This window comes from Balaenoptera ricei, chromosome 5 (genome assembly GCF_028023285.1).
Source record: "Balaenoptera ricei isolate mBalRic1 chromosome 5, mBalRic1.hap2, whole genome shotgun sequence".
Classification (NCBI taxonomy): domain Eukaryota; kingdom Metazoa; phylum Chordata; class Mammalia; order Artiodactyla; family Balaenopteridae; genus Balaenoptera; species Balaenoptera ricei.
The window spans coordinates 51,418,072-51,439,047 of NC_082643.1; the positions used below are offsets into that span (position 1 = coordinate 51,418,072).

The 20,976-nt window shown below is 38.7% G+C and overlaps 1 long non-coding RNA gene across 1 annotated transcript in view; it reads left to right on the forward strand.

Moving 5' to 3' along the window:
• The first annotated feature begins 1,804 nt into the window (after window positions 1-1,804).
• The window catches only part of LOC132366439 (uncharacterized), a 45,662-nt gene continuing 26,490 nt past the window's right edge, over window positions 1,805-20,976 (forward strand). The window contains exon 1 of the long non-coding RNA XR_009503441.1: window positions 1,805-1,841. This is a non-coding gene — a long non-coding RNA (uncharacterized LOC132366439). The remainder of the gene's footprint in view (window positions 1,842-20,976) is intronic.

Below are 20,976 nucleotides of genomic sequence, written 5' to 3' on the forward strand. Positions count from 1 at the left end.
AGATGATTTGATAGGTTCCTTTTTTCATACCTGACTGCATCCTCCACAGCTTGCTATCCATCTCAGTTGGATTCAAGTGCTGTTATTAATTCTCTTGCTGTTTATGTATTTCATCCTGCCTCCTGCCTCAGGCAGCAGTTACAGAATTAGTGGGACCAAAGCATGGTGGGGACTCCAGGTGTCCTCAGCTCTGTGGGCTACCAGCTGGCTGACAGCCTGGCGGGCCCCCGGGCAGGGGACCAGCATGCCCCCTCTTCTAGAACAGCATTATGCACAATACATTTCCTGGCAGCATCTAGGAAATCTGATTAGAAACCCACCCAAAGTAGGTATTTTTCCACTGCATTTCAAGTCCATCTCTTTTGTCATGGCAGAGATTTGACTAGAAGAGGACAGTTGCTTAATTGCCATTTTAGAATGCAGATGTGCACAGTATTGAGGAAAAGAAAAGACTGCCTTGGGGCTATTTTCAGTTTTGTTCTCTTATGACTATTAGATCTTCGGCCAATTTTAAAATTAGCATTTATTTACATTGTGTTCTTGTCACACGAACCCTGGTAAAGGTGTGAAATACATAGGATTCTGTTATTACTCCTTGGTTGAGGCAATGTCTATCAGTCCTAATCAGTCTCCCTGAGGCAATCCAATAGTGAATGTTTAGTTTCAAATCTTGCATTAGTTTAGTCTTGCGTAGATCACAGTGTCGTGTGGCCATCTACCATCTGTAGAGTGCTGACTGATTGGAGTTCTCAAATGTGATGTTGTACAAAGAACAGTGCTCACCTGAATGTGGATTTTCCTTTTCTCTCCCCTCCACTCCCCTCCTTCATCTTTCCTTCCTCTCCCCCTCCTTTTTAATTTTATCTTTATTTTTTAGCTCCTTTAAGGGTCAGCTCCTTTTACAGGAGGATGGGCATCTTACTCCTAGGAATAAAACTCGAAATGTTTCTCATTATTTTTGATTAGATTCTTTCAAATAACCAGCACAATGAGACTTGCACATAGTTGGCTCTCAACAAATATCTGTTGAATAAATTCATCACACGAAGAATGGATCTTGGCAACCAAAAGTAAGATAAATACCTGCATGTACATAACTGTGTCTTCCATGCCTGCATATCTCTTGGAGGCCATTGCTACCATTACATTTACCAGCAGAAATTGTGAAGGTTACATCTGAATTTAGAAATCTGAGATGTCCCATCTGAGTTTATGATCAGATATGAAGGACCTAGAGCAACTGTTTGCTTTCAGAGATGCCCTAAGGAAAAAAGAAACTATGCCTTAAATAGAAGTCAAGAAAGCTGTGTTCTAGTTCCGGTTCTGTCACTAAAAATCTATGATTGCTTTTGCTTCAGGGACCTTATTTGTAAAATGAGGAGATTAGCATCAATTACCTGTACTGTCTTCCATCAAAGACTTTATGACCTTCTGTAAAGAACAAGAAGAGACAGCCTTTAAAAATTTGTCTTCATTAAAATGTACAGTCTTCTGAAAACGAGAAGGAAGTTATTAACACACAGTAACCAGGATAGTTCTCAGTTGTTCTTCCACTTGACATATGGGTCTTTCTATTCACCTTCACTGAAAGAATGTGATTCCTCCCCTTGCCTGTTTGCTAATTGTATTGAAAAGCTGGAAAGGAGAAAAGAACGGAAATCCTGTTTCCTGAAATATTTCTTAAGGGGAAAGAGGAAATTAACTTGTTCTGATGTTTTGTTGTCAGGAAAACATTTACTTGATTCCTTCATCACACAGTCTGATTACTCTTTTTCTTTTCCAGCTCCACAGTTCTGCTTCAGATACTCAAATGGAATTTCCAGATGGTTGCCTTCTCTAAGGTATGATGCTTCTTTCCATAAGCAATCTTTACCCTCCTTCCCTCCCACATGAAATATGTTTCCTACATACTTGGCCCTTAAATTGTTTTCTTTTATGTTTTAAAAATAATAGCTGATGGTTTTGATTTGTTCTTTAACTAATACTTGACACTTGTGAGGGGTGTTTTGTTTCTATATCCCAAGTGACGCCACAGTCTTAGTAGAAATCTGCCTTAGAGATTGATAGGGAATTCTTCCATCAGTCAATGTTAGGTCAGTGACAGTGATAAATCCATCATACTTGTCCTTCACTTTGATTGAGTTAAGACTCCACAGCATCATTTGGTCCCTCTTGTATAGCCTGGGATGCAGGGAACAGAGACAACTGTGGCTTCTGCTGTAGGCTGGAAAATGGGCACATTTCATTGTGCTGACTGATGCTGCCTACAGCTCCGAAGCCAGCATATACCATCTTTTTTTTTTTTTTTTAAAGGTTTAAGGGGGTGGGGCTGATGGCCGACTCTGGGAGGGCTCATGCATGCCAAGGAGTACTTCCCAGAACTTCTGCTGCAAGTGTCCTTGTCCCCACGGTGAGCCTAAGCCACCCCCCGCCTCTGCAGGAGACCCTCCAACACTAGTAGCTCCGATGGGGAGTTTAACAGTGCTGTTGATCCACATCACAGAGAAAAGTTCTTCAAGGTTGTTGGTCCCTGTCTCTCCCATGGCCTGCCCTCACCTCAGCTCTCACCCCTCCAAGTCAAGCTCTTTGCACTCTAATCTGAGGGAATAGCAGCATCTTGGATATCTTCCCAACAAGTCCTCTGAGAAAGGCCATGTGGCTGACAGGGTCTTTGTGCTCCAGCCGGGAGTCAAGCCTGTGCCTCTGAGGTAGGAGAGCCAAGTTCAGGACATTGGTCCCCCAGAGACCTCCCGGCTCCACGTAATATCAAATGGCGAAAAGTCTCCCAGAGATCTCCATCTCAATGCTAAGACCCAGTTCCACTCAATGACCAGCAAGCTACAGTGCTGGAAACCCCATGCCAAACAACTAGCAAGACAGGAATGCAACCCCACCCATCAACAGAGAGGCTGCCTAAAATCATAATAAGGTCACAGACACCCCAAAACACACCACGGGACGCGGTCCTGCCCACCAGAAAGACAAGATCCAGCCTCATCCACCAGAACACAGGCACCAGTCTCCTCCACCAGGAAGCCTACACAATTCAGTGAACCAACCTTAGCCACTGGGGGCAGACACCAAAAACAATGGGAACTACGAACCTGCAGCCTGTGAAAAGGAGACCCCAAACACAGTAAGTTAAGCAAAATGAGAAGACAGAGAAACACACAGCAGATGAAGGAGCAAGGTAAATACCCACCCGACCAAACAAATGAAGAGTAAATAGGCAGTCTACCTGAAAAAGAATTCAGAGTAATGATAGTAGAGATGATCCAAAATCTTGGAAATAGAATGGAGAAAATACAAGAAATGTTTAACAAGGACCTAGAAGAACTAAAGAGCAAACAAACAATGATGAACAACACAATAAATGAAATTAAAGATTCCCTAGAAGGAATCAATACCACAATAACTGAGGCAGAGGAATGGATAAGTGACCTGGAAGATAAAAGAGTGGAAATAACTACTGCAGAGCAGAATAAAGAAAAAAGAATTGAAGACAGTCTCAGAGACCTCTGGGACAACATTAAACGCACCAACATTCGCATTATAGGGGTCCCAGAAGAAGAAGAGAAAAAGAAAGGGACTGAGAAAATATTTGAAGAGATTATAGTTGAAAACTTCCCTAATATGGGAAAGGAAATAGTCAATCAAGTCCAGGAAGTGCAGAGAGTCCCATACAGGATAAATCCAAGGAGAAACACCCTGAGACACATATTAATCAAACGATCAAAAATTAAATACAGATGTCCACTCTCACCACTATTATTCAACATAGTTTTGGGAGTCATAGCCATGGCAATCAGAGAAGAAAAAGAAATAAAAGGAATACAAATTGGAAAAGAAGAAGTAAAACAGTCACTGTTTGCAGATGACATGATACTATACATAGAGAATCCTAAAAATGCCACCAGAAAACTACTAGAGCTAATCAATGAATTTGGTAAAGTTTCAGGATACAAAATTAATGCACAGAAATCTCTTGCATTCCTATACACTAACGATGAAAAATCTGAAAGAGAAATTGTGGAAACACTCCCATTTACCATTGCAACAAAAAGAATAAAATACCTAGGAATAAACCTACCTAGGGAGACAAAAGACCTGTATGCAGAAAACTATAAGACACTGATGAAAGAAATTAAAGATGATACAAATAGATGGAGAGATATACCATGTTCTTGGATTGGAAGAATCAATATTGTGAAAATGACTATACTACCCAAAGCAATCTACAGATTCAATGCAATCCCTATCAAATTACCAATGGCATTTTTTATGGAACTAGAACGAATCATCTTAAAATTTGTATGGAGACACAGAAGACCCCGAATAGCCAAAGGAGTCTTGAGGGAAAAAAACGGAGCTGGAGGAATCAGACTCCCTGACTTCAGACTATTACAAAGCTACAGTAATCAAGACAATATGGTACTGGCACAAAAACAGAAACGTAGATCAATGGAACAAGATAGAAAGTCCAGAGATAAACCCACACACCTATGGTCAACTAATCTATGACAAAGGAGGCAAAGATATACAATGGAGAAAAGACAGTCTCTTCAATAAGTGGTGCTGGGAAAACTGGACAGCTACATGTAAAAGAATGAAATTAGAACACTCCCTAACACCATACACAAAAATAAACTCAAAATGGATTCGAGACCTAAATGTAAGACCGGACACTATAAAACTCTTAGAGGAAAACATAGGAAGAACACTCTTTGACATAAATCACAGCAAGATCTTTTTTGATCCACCTCCTAGAGTAATGGAAATAAAAACAAAAATAAACAAATGGGACCTAATGAAACTTCAAAGCTTTTGCACAGCAAAGGAAACCATAAACAAGACGAAAAGACAACCCTCAGAATGGGAGAGAATATTTGCAAATGAAGCAACTGACAAAGGATTAATCTCCAAAATATATAAACAGCTCATGCAGCTCAATATTAAAGAAACAAACAACCCAATCCAAAAATGGGCAGAAGATCTAAATAGACATTTCTCCAAAGAAGACATACAGATGGCCAAGCAGCACATGAAAAGGTGCTCAACATCACTAATTATTAGAGAAATGCAAATCAAAACCACAATGAGGTATCACCTCACACCAGTTAGAATGGCCATCATCAAAAAATCTACAAACAATAAATGCTGGAGAGGGTGTGGAGAAAAGGGAACCCTCTTGCACTGTTGGTGGGAATGCAAATTGATACAGCCACTATGGAGACCACTATGGAGGTTCCTTCAAAAACTAAAAATAGAAGTACCATACGACCCAGCAATCCCACTACTGGGCATATACCCTGAGAAAACCATAATTCAAAAAGAGTCATGTACCACAATGTTCGTTGCAGCTCTATTTACAAACCAGGATATGGAAGCAACCTAAGTGTCCATCGACAGATGAATGGATAAAGAAGATGTGGCACATATATGCAATGGAATATTACTCAGCCATAAAAAGAAACGAAACTGAGTTATTTGTAGCGAGGTGGATGGACCTAGAGACTGTCATACAGAGTAAAGTAAGTCAGAAAGAGGAAAAACAAATATCGTATGCTAACACATATATATGGAATCTAAAAAAAAAAAAAAAAAAGGTTCTGAAGAACCTAGGGGCAGGACAGGAATAAAGACGCAGATGTAGATAATGGACTTGAGGACATGGGGAGGGGGAAGGGTAGGCTGGGACGAAGTGAGAGAATGGCATGGACTTATATATACTACCAAATGTAGAATAGATAGCTAGTGGGAAGCAGCTGCATAGCACAGGGAGGTCAACTCGGTGCTTTATGACCACCTAGAGGCGTGGGATAGGGAGGATGGGAGGGAGACGCAAGAGGGAGGAAATAGGGGGATCTATGTATATGTATAGCTGATTCACTTTGTTATACAGCAGAAACTAACACACCATTGTAAAGCAATTATACTCCAATAAAGATGTTAAAAAATAAATAAAAATAAAAAGTAAAGGTTTAAGGGAAGGGATTTGCTGGGTGCCGTTTATCACAGTCTTTCAAAGAGCATCTGTATTTGAAATAAAGGTAGGAAAATGGAGATGAGCATACCTGGCCTTGCACTATGAGTCAGTTTCCCAGCAAGATTTATGCTGGCAGACTTTGATTTTAAAACCCATTGACTCCTCTATAGACCCATAGCCCACCACCTCACAATCACAGCCACCCCTGCCAGCTCCAGAACCTCCACCGTTTTCAATCTGACAACCATTATTTTGGCTACAGCATTGTCATCATCAATCCTGATATCACTTTAATTCAATTTCATTAAGAGCCTCATGACCAAAATTTTATGATGAAACTCTCTAAAATAGTAATAATAATAATATTGATTGTGTCCATTTTGCTTTATATAATTTAACTCATTTAATCCTCACAACAGCTTTTGAACTGAGTAATATTATTAACTGCATATTGTAGATATAGAAATTGAGGCTCGTGGAGTTAAGTAAGCTGTGCAAAGTCATATAGCTAGTATGTGATGGAACCTGGATTTTTAACCCAGGCCCAGAATCAGAATTTTTAGCCACTAATCTAAACAAAGATTTGTTCACTGAGAATACTTGGATTTGAAGTTTCAATAGCTTTGTCACCCACAAACATGCAAAAGCACTACTTTGGACAATAGCTAGTAAACTCATAAAGCGTATTTCCCTTTGAATTTGTCAAGCTAGAGTAAACTATGTATCAGGTACGAATGAATCCTGAACTGTCAGTGGCTAAGCATTACAAAGGTTTGTTTCTTGCTCCCAGAAAGTCCAATGCCAAGTGCCTGGCACTCCAGGGCACTGCACCGCCCAAGAGCAGCGCAGGAATCCCAGCTCTCTGCAGGGTTGCTGGTGCAAGGGGAGGGAGCATGGAAAACCCACCTACTTTTAAGGACCTCAAATGGAGAGTGACACACTTCCTATCTGTTCACAGGCATTAGCCAGAACAAGGCACATGGTCCCAACCTAACCACGGCGGCTGGGATGTGTAGGAAGAGAAAGCACATGGAATGTTCGAGAGCACTACCATGTCTGTTGTATTGGTGGACAAACATTATCCATTCAAGTAAATAGTTGAGTCATAATTAATATATCCATAATTGGAATGCCAGGAGACCCGGAACAATTCTACTTTAGGAATCCAAGTCTCTTACTCATTTGTGACAATCCTTTTTTCATCTGAAAAGTGTACGGACTTGATAAACTCTCGTGGAATATTATAGTGTCCCAAGCCTTCGGCTGCTGCATTCCTAAGTGATGATTTATATAATTAACCATAAGGGGGAGGAAAGAAGGCATGAAATCTTCAAAGTCTTTCTATCTTGCTCTGTAATGTCACTTGCTACTCTGATATTTCTAGACATTGGAGAATAGAGGAAGTCCCACCTCTCAGAGTGCCACATGAGAAAAGAAGACTTCGAACTGGATCTCATCACTGTCATTTCTGTTTGGTATAAAAGAGGGAGACATGTCATCTAGCCTACAGGGAAGAAGAAACCAGGTTATGTCCACAGAGCTTGCTGAAGGGCAGACCTCTCTTTGTCCAACATTCCTGATTTGGTGGAGTGGTCTTCACTTTTTAGCCTTTGGGAATAAATCAAGGAAAGAAATTTCACCAGCAGAAAGCTGAAAAGCTAGAACTGGAGATATTTGATTGTTATTTAATATTATTTTGAGTAGAGAATAAAAAGCACTGTGTTATAAATCTCTCTGACTAATAGCCTAAGTCTTTTATTCACTGCCTTAAACTAGATCCTGGCAAAGTGAAAGGAGTTGACTCTATACTTTGGGTAAATAAAAGGCACTGGAAGTTCTCAGCGTGCTTCCCAGTCTTCGTGGACAGTGCCATGGAGGGCAGAGCTGCTGTGCTTACACTCAAGCCATCTCAAGCTCAGGCTGCACTGGTTTCTGATCTGACCCTCTGAGAAACCACCCATGTTCTTATGTCCCACACCTCAGTCCTGGGTGCTCTGCTAAATGAAGAAGGCATGAGCCTCCAAGCTTTGCCCCAGGGCTAGAGCCACATCTCTTGGCTCAAATTCAGCAACTTTAAATACTGGCATCCCTCCAAAAAAAGATACAGTGTAATCTAGACTAAATGTGCCCTGCTTATCTCTCAAATAGATAGGTGACTTGTTGCACTGCTTGTAGTTTTTCTGCTGTGGTTGCTACCTCTCAAAGTTTCTTTCCTGGAGATGGAGATTTGGAGAATGCATAGTTCCTCATCATCCCTGCTCCTTGTGATCGTTCCCATTTGGTTGGCTGGCTAGGCCACAGAACTACTTTGTGTGCTGTGAAAACATCTCACGGTACAAACTATTTTCAGGAAGATAAGTTCCCCATGCACGGTCATGTACTTAAACTAGCTCGCTGTCTTTATCTTCAGGCTCTTCTCTCTAGCCATCACATATTACCTTTTCCAGTTACTCTGTAATAGCTTTATTTTCTCTTTCACCATCAAACCCTTCTTCCAGAATTGCACAAAAGAGTCTCCAGTCCTCTGTCTTGTTTACTCCTGGCCCATCAAGTCAGGTTTATTCTCAAGAGAAGTGCTCTGACTATGGCAATCTCTTCTCTATGAAGTGCCTTAAACACACTCACATTTATTTACAATATATAAACATTATATTGTTAAATGATAAGCTTATTTCATCTATCTTTGTTGTGAGTCAGTCTTAGGTTATGTCTGTACCTATGATAGAACTACTTGAACTCTTTAAACACTGTAAATGTAATCAGAGAGAATAGAAATAAACTCTGTACTTGGCAGGGTGGAGGTCCCTGTAAATAGGAAACTGGGTAAATATTATTACGTAGAGATGAACGACCTAAGCTTGAAAGGAAGGTCCAGGAACTGAAATAGACAGAGGAAACATCCTTCCTTAATGTCCAATGAAGCTGAAAGAGAAAAAATTTCTTTTTCTCCAGCTTCATTGAGGTATAATTCACAAACAAAATCATAAGATAAAGTGTACAAGGTGATCATTTGATAATTGAACTCATGGAAACAGAGAGCATTAAAAGTGGCTGCCAGGATCTGGGGGGTGGTCTGGGGAGAGCTTAGTAAAAGGGCACAAACTTTCAGTAAATAAATAAATTCACCTTATAAATAAAACTTTTTATTTATAAGATGAATAAAATCTGAGGATCTAGTGTACAACATTAGACTGCAGTTGATAACACTGTTGTATAATAGAAATAATTTTAATTCGGTTTCAGAATAGGAATGTGGGAAGACTAGTGATGGAAATTGGGGATATGTAAGGAGCTGAGCTAAGAAAAATAAAAGTATAATTAAGATTGAGAAATAAGATTATAAACTAGGAAAGCTGATTTAAAAAGTTTAGCTGTGTCCAGCTAGTTTAAGCACCATACTGGATACTCAGTAGTAGTATTTTTGCAAGTAAGTTAAATTTTTTATTCTGTCAGTTTCTATCACTCTGTTTGCCTAATATGAAGCCCCAAGAGCAAGTGAAAACAAAGCCCCTCATTATAAACTTTAAAGTGGGCTTAAGAAGAAGTATCATACTTGTCTCTCACACATGACTAGGGCTGACCAAGGGCAGATAAGACCATGGCCATGTGTGCAATCAGCTCATGAACCAGCCCCTCTACAGCATGATTGAGGCCATGGACATTCCTGGGATTGAGCCAGTAACAAAGCCAAGTACTTAAACAGTACGGGTCCATTTGTGAGAAAATCCCAGTTGGAGGAATTCTTTAGTGACTACTTTGCCACCATGTATGTGAATATATCATAAGTACTGTGAAATAGTTATTTCATTAAAGTTATTATTGCCTTTACTGTAGGTCTTTTCACTGGATCTGGTTTTGTATTCCTGTTGGTTACGAGGTAGTTCTAAGCTTCAAAAATTACTCTGGAAGAGAAGAATGTTCTCCCTCTCCCCTTGTCATTTCATTTCCCTAAAACCAGGATCCTTTACTTTACTAACGAGGGATTCTTTTTCTGCAACAGGAAGATTAGTTAACTGACTCAGTCATATTTTCCCATAAATGGCAACATGAGCTGTCCTGAGATTTATTTTTAGATACTAGATTAGTCTTAGAATGTGAGTTCTGCACTGTGGGAAAGAATGACATGACCCTGCTAAGATGTGAACCCTGCTTTCTGTTGCCACGATTACCATTTGATCATCCTAACTTACATACTCAGAGTCCAAATGAATAAATCTAAATAACAGCCTCTATAGAAGACAGGAGTCAAACTACAAAATACGTCATCCTTTATATGAGCAAATATGAACCATGCATGGACTGTAGGACAAAAATGCCTGCAGAACAAAAAAGACCACCTAGAGGGGTGGGATAGGGAGGGTGGGAGGGAGGGAGACGCAAGAGGGAAGAGTTATGGGAACATATGTATGTGTATAACTGATTCACTTTGTTATAAAGCAGAAACTAACACACCATTGTAAAGCAATTATACTCCAATAAAGATGTTAAAAAAAAAAAGGAGCAGGGATACGTTTTGCCAGAAAATGCAAAATTTGGATTGGTCCTTACAATTTATTGTTTAGGAAATGTAGGTTTCAGAACTGCTTAGTAAAAGTAAAAATATGATAATAAATGCAGCAGACCAAATGTTTTAGGAATGGGCCATATGGAGCATTTTTACCTGTATCTTGTTGCATTTTAAGCATCTAGCCCAATATCTTGTTATCTGAATGACCGCACTGGCATCCTGTTTCCTTTGCATTCCTTATTAAAAACATCAAACTGAAAATGGAATAAAAATAGACTTTATTAAAAGCTATAAACATAATCTGAAAATATGCTAATTCTAAAACATCTGAAGCATGACCACCATTTCGTGATCATTCATTCAGTCCTTATCTTTTGTGAGCATGACTCTATGACATCAATGGCAAGATTCTTATTCTCTCAAAGCTAGTTTTCATGGAAAAGAATTGAAAAAAAAGGATATAGATATATACATATTTATACGTATAACTAAATCACTTTGCTATACACCTGAACCTAGCACAATACTGTAAATCAACTATACTTCAATTTTAAAAAAAAATGAAAGAGAAAGGGAGCTGCAAAAAAAGCGCCTAGCAAAGTGTATAGTGGATAGTGGATATTCAATAAATAATGGTTATGAAAAAACCCTACTTTTTAGTGATTAAATTTCAGGAAAAGAAAATAATCACGAATACAACTCATCCCCTTCCCCCAATAAATAGCTACTTATAAGGAAGCAGTCAAATTTTTTTTTAAAGATTTATTTATTGATTTATTGATTGACTGATTGCTATGTTGGGTCTTCTTTTCTGTGCTAGGGCTTTCTCTAGTTGCGGCAAGCGGGGGCCACTCTTCATCGCGGTGCGCAGGCCTCTCACTATCGTGGCCTCTCTTGTTGCGGAGCACAGGCTCCAGACGCGCAGGCTCAGTAGTTGTGGCTCACGGGCCTAGTTGCTCCGCGGCATGTGGGATCTTCCCAGACCAGGGCTCGAACCCGTGTCCCCTGCATTGGCAGGCAGATTCTCAACCACTGCGCCACCAGGGAAGCCCAGCAGTCAGATTTTTACCCACACAATTTGTAATGTTGAAGAGATCATCACCTAACAGTCACCGTGCCCCTTGCAGTGGAAGCGCGGAGTCTTAACAACTGGACCACCAGGGAAATCCCCCTAACATTCTTATTTTACAAAGCAAACCTTACCTCTTAGTGGCAATCATAACAAAGTTTCATATTTGAATATATTTTACAGTTTAGGTTCTTCTTTGAACCTAGTGCTCACTAGGCAAGAAGATAAGGTGAGAGTACAAATTCTGCTTTTCTGAGATGACAAACTTTTGAATTCCCCTCTGTTTCAGGGATGATGGAAGTGCTTGTTGGCAAACACTCTGAGTTGACTGGCTCCATTCTGCATGACTTGTTTTCTACGACATTAGCATGAATTCATGCATGTCAGGCTGTGCTCACGATGGAGTTTGGATGAGTAAGGGCCTTGGTTTCTCTTGAAGGGAGGGGTTCTAGAGAGACATCCAACAACTCACCAGAGACCATCAAGGAGTGGGGATGTCAGTGTGTGATGAGAAACTTAGAGAAAGAGGGGACAGATATGCATGAGGGATAAAGAGACAAGAGAAGTGTTCTGTGGTTGTGTGAGGACATCCACCCCAGCCCCATCCCACACGGCCTGATGAGGACCTAAACTATCCTAAACTATCCTGCAGTCCTAGAACACAGGTTGCAGGCTGATCCACGATTTCCTTTCACTGGGTTTAATGGCTTTCATTCAGGAAGCGGTGGTGCTGGACAGTTCCCTTCCAAATAAGCAATGAGAGGCCAGGACCAGGTCCAGGATCTGGGGTCATAATAATAAAAAAAGGTGGTGTTATTGTGGTCTTGGACAATAACTTTCTCCTTTGATTCATCTTCCATTTCAAGTTGAAATGATGTTTTTAAATTTTTATCTGACACTGATCTATTTTTGCAGTCCTGTTGAATAATAAAACATTTGAATGTTGGAGCTAGGACTTTTGAAACAGTGCCAGTTGTTTCCGGAGTGGTCGGGATATGAGATTTCTCAATTCAAGCTCAGGTTGCCCTAATGTCCAGAGCACTCAACCCACATACACCACCGGCCTTCTCCAGGGCAGTGATTCCACCATTCCTTTGGGTTTGGCATAGTTGTTCCAGGACCATTTTGTGTGTGTGTGTGTGTGTGCACGTGCGTGTGCGCTCGTGTGTGTGTGTGTCTAGAAATCTGAATTTTAACAAGCATATCAGGTATTTCCAATGCAGACGGTAACTGAGAAACAGTGACATTTGAAGAACGAGCTTCTTTTGCATTTGTCTATTCTGTCAAGGAGATTGTTCCAGTTACTATTGCTGTGCAACACACCACCCCAAAATGTACTGGCATAATACAGCTATTTTATTACAATCCTGGATTCTGGGATTCAGAGATTCAAACGGGCACAGCAGAGACAACCTTTCTCTGTTCCGTGATATCTGGGCCTCCACTAGTGAGATTTGAAGGCTGGAGGTGACTCTACTGCTTTGGGCTGGAATCATTTGAAGTCTTCTTCATTCACATTCCTGGTAGTTGATGAAGGCTGTTGGCTAAGACCTCAACAGGGCTGTTGGCTGAAACACCTTCATATGGCCTCTCCATGTATCTCTTCATAGGATAGTTTGGGTTTCCTCACAGCATGGCAGGTGAATTCTAAGAGTGAATATCCCAAGAGAGAACAAAGTGGGAGTGTGTGTTATTTTTACAACCTAGCTTGGAAGTCACATAATATCACTTTTATCATACGCCATCAGGTTGAGGGAGTTACAAGATCTGTCCAGGTTCATGGACAGTCAAGAGGACATTATAAGAAACCATGAGGGATGGGAGTATTGTGGCTATCTTTGGAAGATAAAATCTGCCATTGAGACCAATCATTTAATGGAAAACTATCAAAAAATTAGTAAAGACAAATAGAAGCTCAATATAGTTGAAAACATTATAATAGAACACTTTTCTTGCTGTGAATAAGTTAAAATCTCTTCACCCAGATGAATTACATCCTATGGTACTAAGAAAACTCACAAATCATATTACTGAGACATATGAAAAATAAGAGACACTGGCAAACTGGGAAGTTGGTACATATCATTCTGTCCACAGGAGGAAAAAGATGGACTTGATAAATGGCAGGACAAATAAGATTCTAGAGTCTAGTAAATTAAGGGCTAGATTTTCAAAATCCAGGCCAAGGATGACATATAAATCTGCTACAAGTGTGCTACCACTTTCTTACTTTGTATATCCATGGAAGATATTGCAAAATAATCAGATCATGGCATCCCTGACTGCTGTGTTTGGACCAGACCTAGAATCATTGTCAAAATTATGCTCTAGGCAGTCACAGCCAATTAATTGTTATTGATACATGAGTTAAAACCTACTTCTTATTTAGAAGCAAAAAGTGGAGGTTCCTAGATCCCAGTATCATTTCAGTAAAAGTAAATCATGTTGTACCAAGTTTATTTATTTTTTCTTTACAAAAATTATCAGACAGACTAAGTTACTACGATAGACATGGTGTTCTTTGGCCTGTATGAAGGAATTTGACACATTCTTGCTCATGATAGTCTTGTAGAAAAAATGGGAAACCACTAGTTGAATGTAACGACAATGGAAGAGACCAGTTATTGGTATGACAACCCCTCACAAAAATGTGATGACTCCAACTTGGTTGGAACATTCTTGTGTGTTCAACATTTTGTAAAATCAAAGACTTGAAAAATCTAAGGGTATACTAATCACATTTAGAGATGATATGAAGGTGGAGGAGACCAAATAGGTTGCATGACAGAATAAGAATTCAAAAATATCTTGATATGTTGCATCCAACAAGACGAAATTCAACAGGATATATAGTCTTGCATCTGTTTCCCCCCAAAAAATACAGAACATATAAGCTTGACTTTGCAACAGCATGTATAAGGAATACTTCTGTATTTTAACTGAGTAAGATCAAATCGACCATGTGAAATGATCTCCAAAAATGTTTGTTGAAGTTCTTTCTGGAACAAAGATGGTAATAATTCTATTCTCTAATTCCTTACTCAGATCACAATTGGGAGAGTTCATTCTGTGGTGAACACTCCAGTTTAAAGAGGTATAGAAAAATCATAGTATTAGCCAGGATTTGTGTTCCCTGGAGAAGAGAAAACTCAAGATATTTCATATAAATTTAAGTCATAATATATGCAGATCATTGTGCTAAGAATTTTACTTTTAAAACCTAATTTTTTATTTTATTTATTTATTTTAAATTAATTAATTTATTTAATTTTCTTTTTTTTGGGCTGCATTGGGTCTTTGTTGCTGCGCATGGGCTTTCTCTAGTTGTGGCGAGCGGGGGCTGCTCTTCATTCTGGCTCACGGGCTTCTTCTTGTGGTGGCTTCTCTTGTTGTGGAGTGTGGGCTCTAGGCATACGGGCTTCAGTAGTTGTGGCATGCAGGCTCAGTAGTTGTGGCCCGTGGGTCTAGAGTGCAGGCTCAGTAGTTGTGGTGCACAGGCTTTGTTGCTCCGCGGCATGTGGGATCTTCCCAGACCAGGGCTTGAACCCACGTCCCCTGTATTGGTAGGTGGATTCTTAACCACTGCGCCACCAGGGAAGTCCCAGGGAAGAGTTAGTGTAAATTCACTCTTACACTAATCCTGTAAGGCAGATATTATTCTGACCATTGTATAGATGAGGAAACGGAATCACAGTGTTTAAATAAATTATAATAGCTTTAAATAGCTATAAAGTGGAAGAGCCAGGATTCTAACACAAGTCTGTGCCCTGCCGAGTCATCAGAACATCTGTGACAGTGGTTCACAAAATTGTAGCACACATATGCATCTTATGAGGATCTTGTATAAAAATGCAGATTTTCAGACCCAGATGTTCTGAGTCAGTAGGTCTTGGATAATTTTCTTTAAAATATTTCAGCATATTTTCTTGAAAATATTTCAGCATAGACTGTGTGATATGAACATGTATGTATGATTTAGTTTTAATCTAGACCCTTGTTGTGGTTAGTTGTCTTAATCAGAAATATATACTCCAGTGTCATTAGCTAACATTTAATCAAAGGTCCACAAACCAGAGGAATTAAGTTATATTCACCTCCAGTGAATATGAGAAATTCTGTTATTTGACTAATGAATATCAGAACTGGGTATTTCTTGATGAATTATTAGTTTTCATTATATGTGGATTTTCTGGCAGTATCGTAGAGACCCTCACAACCTTGCATACATGGGCCATAAAGCTATAGCAGGCCCAGCAGTCTGCATCGTCAGAAATGGCACCCAGAGCTTGACTCCTCAATGGCCTGTTTCAGCTACTAATTTGGAGACTTCCTGGTCTCCTGACTCTGACTAGATAGTTGGCTGAATCCTGCTTCCTTTGCCTCCAGTGAACTGTCCATGAAATGTTTGGTCGGAGCTCTTAGAGGAAGGAATTGAGAGCTGGAACTCCATTGGGTTTTGCCATATGGGTGGTGTGATTGTCACATGTTTGCTGAGAAATGTGTGTGTCAGGATTCAGTCAAACTTGCTTTCAGGGGGTTGTGGAGATGAAACCCATAACTTTCACCTATAACTAAGTGTCCGTGTTTACCAAAAATCCCGTGACAAATGTGTGCATAACTAAGTTGCTCAGGATCTGAATTATTAGAAGCAAGTTAGATGATTCTGATTTGAGAAGCACTGAGTTATATCTCTTGTTTAAATGGAGGACCAATGAATATTTGGTAGTGGGACGTGGGAGTGTGTCAAACATTGGATGAAGGCCAGATCTTTCTTTTTTAAAAAGTCCTTTATAATCTTGAGATTTAATCAATTAAAAAAAAAGAGATTTAATAAAAAGTATTTGTTTTGTTTGGTAAAAAGAAGAAAGCTTTGTGATCCTCCACATCTGCTTAAAGCCCCAGAGCCAGATAAAGTTTTCTGAGTGCTTCTGACTGAACCACTGCCCATATCTATGCTCCAATGAACTTTGCAAAGTCCTTGTAATTTCAAAAGCAAACACAATTAAGTGAATCATATGCTTTGTTTTTTTGAAAAATTACTTTCCTATCTTAAAGTGATATCAGGAAGCTAGATATATCTGGTGAAAAATAATGTGTTTCATTAAAATGCTGTGCTTATGATTCTATCATGATTGTTTGTGCTTGAAATTATGTTAAGTATGATATTTCAAGGCTAGTCTAGAAAAAAACCATGACCTATCATTATTTTTGCAAATTTCTCATGATGAAAAAGCATTGGTATTCTTTTTGGAATAAATCTTACAGGAACAGATAACATCGATTTTTGAAATATTTAAGCCTATTCCTTCATACTCAGACAATAAATGCAATGAAAATAATATGCCTTACATATAACTGGAACTGTATTAATGTTTGTGGACAAGCTTTTTGATATAGAGCAAGTGAAGGAAGTATTAAATGTGGCAAAAGTTGAACAGGAACATAGAAATGATATTACAAAACTAGTGTGTGGAGCTTCTGAATACAAAAGAATATAGAAGCTTCTGAATCTTGAGATATTAATGACTAGGAAGAGATTTTAGTGTAGAAAACAAAATCATTAGGGAAGACACCCCTTCAACCTAGATGGAAAAATGACAGTAGCTGAAAGCCAAGGAGGCCATTTTCTGCCTGGGAATTTGTATTGAAGAGAGAAAGGGAATCATTAAACCAATAGCGGGGGTTCTTCAAATTTTAAAGTGGTGCCCTTTGTTTTCACAAGATCACATCAAGCTTGTTTGTATCTCAGCATTGTTCAGTAGCAAATGAGGTCATGTTTATCAGAGACAGTGCAGAGTTTTATGGTGGCCAGTAAGCAATCAAAAGAGGATAAATTACATTGCACATAGTTTTAGTATGTGTAATGATAAATTGAGTTATTTGGCTATCAAAATCTAACATGGAATCTAGTTCCGTCATGATTGATGAACCTGAACACTCCATGGACTTCTCAAATCCTACAGATGGTGGTGACTACATACTGTTTTGTAACTGTTTCTTCCATGTGGCTTTCTTTAATAATATTTACTGCTCCTAGAAAAAAATGTACATTGAAAAAGACATCCTTTCTTTTCAGGAAAGAGTAAAGGCTGCTAATTTGATACAATAGATTACCCAGCTTGTTGATATTTGTTAAATATACAAATTTTATATCTGATTATACATTTGATGCCAAATAAACTACTCAGTTTAGTTTGATGATTAAAAGCATGCCGGTTATTTGGTGACATGAAAATCAAACAACAATTTGAATAAAATATTCATTTCTTAATCAGTTGCTTGGGTTTTTCCCTTCTAAAATTGTAAGTTGTATTAAAGAACTTCCTGTTTTGTGTGTTGCAGTTTCCCCAGAGAGCAGAACATTAAGAACAAGAATAGTTTAACAGTGAAAAGAGACCGGAAAATGAGTGGGTGTTGTATGTGTACTATGCCAAGAAGATAGCAGAAATGCTGGTTAGCTTTCTTGATTTATAGTGAACAAAATATGCTGCTTAATCACACTATTGTGTAGAGTATTTCTTTAACCCGTCATGACTTTAATGATGAGCATACTATTTGCCTTAAATTTTTTGTCTTTCAAATTATTTCTTTGTTCATCTCATAGCATGTTATGTTTAATAGATGCTAGGTTTGTGTTTTTTGTTTTTTTTTCTTATTAGTCATCAATTTCATACACATCAGTGTATACATGTCAATCCCAATCGCCCAATTCATCACACCACCATCCCCACCCTCCCGCAGCTTTCCCCCCTTAGTGTCCATATGTTTGTTCTCTACATCTGTGTCTCAACTTCTGCCCTGCAAACCGGTTCATCTGTACCATTTTTCTAGGTTCAACATACAGGCGTTAATATACGATATTTCTTTTTCTCTTTCTGACTTACTTCACTCTGTATGACAGTCTCTAGATCCATCCACGTCTCAACAAATGACCCAATTTCGTTCCTTTTTATGGCTAAGTAATATTCCATCGTGTATATGTACCACAACTTCTTTATCCATTTGTCTGTTGATGGGCATTTAGGTTGCTTCCATGACCTGGCTATTGTAAATAGTACTGCAATGAACATTGGGGTGCATGTGTCTTTTAGAATTAAGGTTTTCTCTGGGTATATGCCCAGTAGTGGGATTGCTGGGTCATATGGTAATTCTATTTTTAGTTTTTTAAGGAACCTCCATACTGTTCTCCACAGTGGCTGTATCATTTTACATTCCCACCAACAGTGCAAGAGGGTTCCCTTTTCTCCACACCCTCTCCAACATTTGTTGTTTGTAGATTTTCTGATGATGCCCATTCTAACTGGTGTGAGGTGATACCTCATTGTAGTTTTGATTTGCATTTCTCTAATAATTAGTGATGTTGAGCAGCTTTTCATGTGCTTCTTGGCCATCTGTATGTCTTCTTTGGAGAAATGTCTATTTAGGTCTTCTGCCCTTTTTTGGATTGGGTTGTTTGATTGTTTAATATTGAGCTGCATGAGCTGTTTATATATTTTGGAGATTAATCCTTTGTCCGTTGATTCATTTGCAAATATTTTCTCCCATTCTGAGGGTTGTCTTTTTGTCTTGTTTATGGTTTCCTTTGCTGTGCAAAAGCTTTGAAGTTTCATTAGGTCCCATTTGTTTATTTTTGTTTTTATTGCCATTACTCTAGGAGGTGGTTCAAAAAAGATCTTGCTGTGATTTATGTCAAAGAGTGTTCTTCCTATGTTTTCCTCTAAGAATTTTATAGTGTTTGGTCTTACATTTAGGTCTTAAATCCATTTTGAGTTTATTTTTGTGTATGGTGTTAGGGAGTGTTCTAATTTCATTCTTTTACATGTAGCTGTCCAGTTTTCCCAGCACCACTTATTGAAGAAACTGTCTTTTCTCCATTGTATATCCTTGCCTCCTTTGTAGTAGATTAGTTGACCATAGGTGCGTGGGTTTATCTCTGGGCTTTCTATCTTGTTCCATTGATCTATGTTTCTGTTTTTGTGCCAGTACCATATTGTCTTGATTACTGTAGCTTTGTAGTATAGTCTGAAGTCAGGGAGTCTGATTCCTCCAGCTCTGTTTTTTTCCCTCGAGACTGCTTTGGCTATTCGAGGTCTTTTGTGTCTCCATACAAATTTTAAGATTTTTTGTTCTAGTTCCATAAAAAATGCCGTTGGTAATTTGATAGGGATTGCATTGAATCTGTAGATTGCTTTGGGTAGTATAGTCATTTTCACAATATTGATTCTTCCAATCCAAGAACATGGTATATCTCTCCACCTGTTGGTATCATCTTTAATTTCTTTCATCAGTGTCTTATAGTTTTCTGCATACAGGTCTTTTGTCTCCCTTGGTAGGTTTATTCTTAGGTATTTTATTCTTTTTGTTCCAATGGTAAATGGAAGTGTTTCCACAATTTCTCTTTCAGATTTTTCATCATTAGTATATAGGAATGCAAGAGATTTCTGTGCATTAATTTTGTATCCTGAAACTTTACCAAATTCATTGATTAGTTCTAGTAGTTTTCTGGTGGCATCTTTAGGATTCTCTATGTATAATATCATGTCATCTGCAAACAGTGACAGTTTTACTTCTTCTTTTCCATTTTGTATTCCTTTTATTTCTTTTTCTTCTCTGATTGCCGTGACTATGACTTCCAAAACTATGTTGAAAAATAGTGGTGAGAGTGGACATCCTTGTCTTGTTCCTCATCTTAGAGGAAATGCTTTCAGTTTCTCACCATTGAGAATGATGTTTGCTGTGGGTTTGTCGTATATGGCCTTTATTATGTTGAGGTAGGTTCCCTCTATGCCCACTTTCTGGAGAGTTTTTATCATAAATGTGTGTTAAATTTTGTCAAAAGCTTTTTCTGTATCTATTGAGATGATCATATGGTTTTTCTTCTTCAAGTTGTTAATATGGTGTATCACATTGATTGATTTGTGTATATTGAAGAATCCTTGCATCCCTGGGATAAATCCCACTTGATCATTGTGTATGATCATTTTAATGTGCTGTTGGATTCTGTTTGCTAGTATTTTGTTGAGGATTTTTGCATCTATATTCATCAGTGATATTGGTCTGTAATTTTCTTTTTTTGTAGTATCTTTCTCTGGTTTTGGTATCAGGGTGATGGTGGCCTCATAGTATGAGTTTGGGAGTGTTCCTTCCTCTGCAATTTTTTGGAAGAGTTTGAGAAGGATGGGTGTTAGCTCTTCTCTAAATGTTTGATAGAATTCACCTGTGAAGCCATCTGGTCCTGGACTTTTGTTTGTTGGAAGATTTTTAATCACAGTTTCAATTTCATTACTTGTGATTGGTCTGTTCATATTTTCTATTACTTCCTGGTTCAGTCTTGGAAGGTTATACCTTTCTAAGAATTTGTCCATTTCTTCCAGGTTGTCCATTCTATTGGCATAGAGTTGCTTGTAGTAGTCT